The 5,000-nt window shown below is 43.6% G+C and overlaps 1 protein-coding gene across 4 annotated transcripts in view; it reads right to left on the reverse strand.

The window, feature by feature from the left end:
* Positions 1–5,000, reverse strand: part of LOC135520987 (ankyrin repeat and IBR domain-containing protein 1-like) — a 99,583-nt gene that overhangs the window by 49,056 nt on the left and 45,527 nt on the right. The gene's annotated exons all lie outside the window — the stretch shown is intronic.

Genomic DNA, 5,000 nt, shown 5'->3' on the forward strand with positions numbered 1-5,000 from the left:
GCTTAGATTGTCAGAGCATCAGCAGAAGAGAAACAACACACATGAAATAGCTGCTTAGATTGTCAGAGCATCAGGAGAAGGAGAAACAACACACATGAAATAGCTGCTTAGATTGTCAGAGCATCAGCAGAAGAGAAACAACACACATGAAATAGCTGCTTAGATTGTCAGAGCATCAGGAGAAGAGAAACAACACACATGAAATAGCTGCTTAGATTGTCAGAGCATCAGGAGAAGAGAAACAACACACATGAAATAGCTGCTTAGATTGTCAGAGCATCAGGAGAAGAGAAACAACACACATGAAATAGCTGCTTAGATTGTCAGAGCATCAGGAGAAGAGAAACAACACACATGAAATAGCTGCTTAGATTGTCAGAGCATCAGGAGAAGAGAAACAACACACATGAAATAGCTGCTTAGATTGTCAGAGCATCAGGAGAAGAGAAACAACACACATGAAATAGCTGCTTAGATTGTCAGAGCATCAGGAGAAGAGAAACAACACACATGAAATAGCTGCTTAGATTGTCAGAGCATCAGGAGAAGAGAAACAACACACATGAAATAGCTGCTTAGATTGTCAGAGCATCAGGAGAAGAGAAACAACACACATGAAATAGCTGATTAGATTGTCAGAGCATCAGGAGAAGGAGAATTGTCAGAGCATCAGGAGAAGACAACACACATGAAATAGCTGCTTAGATTGTCAGAGCATCAGGAGAAGGAGAAACAACACACATGAAATAGCTGCTTAGATTGTCAGAGCATCAGGAGAAGGAGAAACAACACACATGAAATAGCTGCTTAGATTGTCAGAGCATCAGGAGAAGGAGAAACAACACACATGAAATAGCTGCTTAGATTGTCAGAGCATCAGGAGAAGAGAAACAACACACATGAAATAGCTGCTTAGATTGTCAGAGCATCAGGAGAAGAGAAACAACACACATGAAATAGCTGCTTAGATTGTCAGAGCATCAGGAGAAGAGAAACAACACACATGAAATAGCTGCTTAGATTGTCAGAGCATCAGGAGAAGGAGAAACAACACACATGAAATAGCTGCTTAGATTGTCAGAGCATCAGGAGAAGGAGAAACAACACACATGAAATAGCTGCTTAGATTGTCAGAGCATCAGGAGAAGGAGAAACAACACACATGAAATAGCTGCTTAGATTGTCAGAGCATCAGGAGAAGGAGAAACAACACACATGAAATAGCTGCTTAGATTGTCAGAGCATCAAGAGAAGGAGAAACAACACACATGAAATAGCTGCTTAGATTGTCAGAGCATCAAGAGAAGGAGAAACAACACACATGAAATAGCTGCTTAGATTGTCAGAGCATCAGGAGAAGAGAAACAACACACATGAAATAGCTGCTTAGATTGTCAGAGCATCAGGAGAAGGAGAAACAACACACATGAAATAGCTGCTTAGATTGTCAGAGCATCAGGAGAAGGAGAAACAACACACATGAAATAGCTGCTTAGATTGTCAGAGCATCAAGAGAAGGAGAAACAACACACATGAAATAGCTGCTTAGATTGTCAGAGCATCAAGAGAAGGAGAAACAACACACATGAAATAGCTGCTTAGATTGTCAGAGCATCAGGAGAAGAGAAACAACACACATGAAATAGCTGCTTAGATTGTCAGAGCATCAGGAGAAGAGAAACAACACACATGAAATAGCTGCTTAGATTGTCAGAGCATCAGGAGAAGAGAAACAACACACATGAAATAGCTGCTTAGATTGTCAGAGCATCAGGAGAAGGAGAAACAACACACATGAAATAGCTGCTTAGATTGTCAGAGCATCAGGAGAAGGAGAAACAACACACATGAAATAGCTGCTTAGATTGTCAGAGCATCAGGAGAAGAGAAACAACACACATGAAATAGCTGCTTAGATTGTCAGAGCATCAAGAGAAGGAGAAACAACACACATGAAATAGCTGCTTAGATTGTCAGAGCATCAGGAGAAGGAGAAACAACACACATGAAATAGCTGCTTAGATTGTCAGAGCATCAGGAGAAGGAGAAACAACACACATGAAATAGCTGCTTAGATTGTCAGAGCATCAGGAGAAGGAGAAACAACACACATGAAATAGCTGCTTAGATTGTCAGAGCATCAGGAGAAGGAGAAACAACACACATGAAATAGCTGCTTAGATTGTCAGAGCATCAGGAGAAGAGAAACAACACACATGAAATAGCTGCTTAGATTGTCAGAGCATCAGGAGAAGGAGAAACAACACACATGAAATAGCTGCTTAGATTGTCAGAGCATCAGGAGAAGGAGAAACAACACACATGAAATAGCTGCTTAGATTGTCAGAGCATCAGGAGAAGAGAAACAACACACATGAAATAGCTGCTTAGATTGTCAGAGCATCAAGAGAAGGAGAAACAACACACATGAAATAGCTGCTTAGATTGTCAGAGCATCAGGAGAAGGAGAAACAACACACATGAAATAGCTGCTTAGATTGTCAGAGCATCAGGAGAAGGAGAAACAACACACATGAAATAGCTGCTTAGATTGTCAGAGCATCAGGAGAAGGAGAAACAACACACATGAAATAGCTGCTTAGATTGACAGAGCATCAGGAGAAGAGAAACAACACACATGAAATAGCTGCTTAGATTGTCAGAGCATCAGGAGAAGGAGAAACAACACACATGAAATAGCTGCTTAGATTGTCAGAGCATCAGGAGAAGAGAAACAACACACATGAAATAGCTGCTTAGATTGTCAGAGCATCAGGAGAAGGAGAAACAACACACATGAAATAGCTGCTTAGATTGTCAGAGCATCGGGAGAAGGAGAAACAACACACATGAAATAGCTGCTTAGTTTGTCAGAGCATCAGGAGAAGAGACAAAAAAACCACAAGACTGATAGAATGACAGGCAATATTATACATTCTGTTTAGTACAAATTACATTTTTTAAAACCCACAAATATTCTGCTTGGATACGTTTGAGGATGTGGCTACAGTGTAACAGTGTACAGGAAGTTCTTATTAACCAATACACGTTTTAGACTTGACTATCTGTGATTAGTGGAGAACAACCGAGAAGATCGTCGTCATATATTTTGAATAAACACGTCTATTCCATTAAAATACAATGCATTTGACCCCGGCCTGATCTACTCCACACACTGCTGCCTTGTTGTAGAGTCTGAAGAGGAACAATGGACTGTGAGGCACCCACTGGAATTCAACAACGACTGTATTGATCCCCGAAAGAAAAAGCTTGTGATCCCATCTACTGAAACCTTCAGAAAGGACACTTGAGCAAAGAATTGGTCAATCAACAAAGTATGTAGCCAGACAGTTCGGTTCAGGACATTTCGCTGATAACGTCCGATTAGTTCAGTTTCCTGTCAAGAGATGATATGTGATTTTCTCCAAATCCTGGTTGTCTGACAGATTCATACCAAAACCCAATAAGCACCGAGTCTCTGTAGGAAACTGGGAGTGAGTCTCAATACAGACTCACGGCTTCCTTTCCTCGTCTCGGACACATGAAACTGGGAGTGAGTCTCAATACAGACTCACGGCTTCCTTTCCTCGTCTCGGACACATGTAACTAACTGGGAGTGAGTCTCAATACAGACTCACGGCTTCCTTTCCTCGTCTCGGACACATGAAACTGGGAGTGAGTCTCAATACAGACTCACGGCTTCCTTTCCTCGTCTCGGACACATGAAACTGGGAGTGAGTCTCAATACAGACTCACGGCTTCCTTTCCTCGTCTCGGACACGTGAAACTGGGAGTGAGTCTCAATACAGACTCACGGCTTCCTTTCCTCGTCTCGGACACGTGAAACTGGGAGTGAGTCTCAATACAGACTCACGGCTTCCTTTCCTCGTCTCGGACACATGAAACTGGGAGTGAGTCTCAATACAGACTCACGGCTTCCTTTCCTCGTCTCGGACACATGAAACTGGGAGTGAGTCTCAATACAGACTCACGGCTTCCTTTCCTCGTCTCGGACACATGAAACTGGGAGTGAGTCTCAATACAGACTCACGGCTTCCTTTCCTCGTCTCGGACACATGAAACTGGGAGTGAGTCTCAATACAGACTCACGGCTTCCTTTCCTCGTCTCGGACACATGAAACTGGGAGTGAGTCTCAATACAGACTCACGGCTTCCTTTCCTCGTCTCCGACACATGAAACTGGGAGTGAGTCTCAATACAGACTCACGGCTTCCTTTCCTCGTCTCGGACACATGAAACTGGGAGTGAGTCTCAATACAGACTCACGGCTTCCTTTCCTCGTCTCGGACACATGAAACTGGGAGTGAGTCTCAATACAGACTCACGGCTTCCTTTCCTCGTCTCCGACACATGAAACTGGGAGTGAGTCTCAATACAGACTCACGGCTTCCTTTCCTCGTCTCGGACACGTGAAACTGGGAGTGAGTCTCAATACAGACTCACGGCTTCCTTTCCTCGTCTCGGACACGTGAAACTGGGAGTGAGTCTCAATACAGACTCACGGCTTCCTTTCCTCGTCTCGGACACATGAAACTGGGAGTGAGTCTCAATACAGACTCACGGCTTCCTTTCCTCGTCTCCGACACATGAAACTGGGAGTGAGTCTCAATACAGACTCACGGCTTCCTTTCCTCGTCTCGGACACATGAAACTGGGAGTGAGTCTCAATACAGACTCACGGCTTCCTTTCCTCGTCTCCGACACATGAAACTGGGAGTGAGTCTCAATACAGACTCACGGCTTCCTTTCCTCGTCTCGGACACATGAAACTGGGAGTGAGTCTCAATACAGACTCACGGCTTCCTTTCCTCGTCTCGGACACATGAAACTGGGAGTGAGTCTCCTTTTCACCAGAGATGACAGAGGAAAGGAAGCCACTCTACACTATTGAGATACACCCCAGTCTTTGATTAGATTAAATCTATAAGCACCAGTGTGTGTGTGTGTGTGTGTGTGTGTGTGTGTGTGTGTGTGTGTGT

This window comes from Oncorhynchus masou, chromosome 29, assembly GCF_036934945.1.
Source record: "Oncorhynchus masou masou isolate Uvic2021 chromosome 29, UVic_Omas_1.1, whole genome shotgun sequence".
NCBI lineage: Eukaryota > Metazoa > Chordata > Actinopteri > Salmoniformes > Salmonidae > Oncorhynchus > Oncorhynchus masou.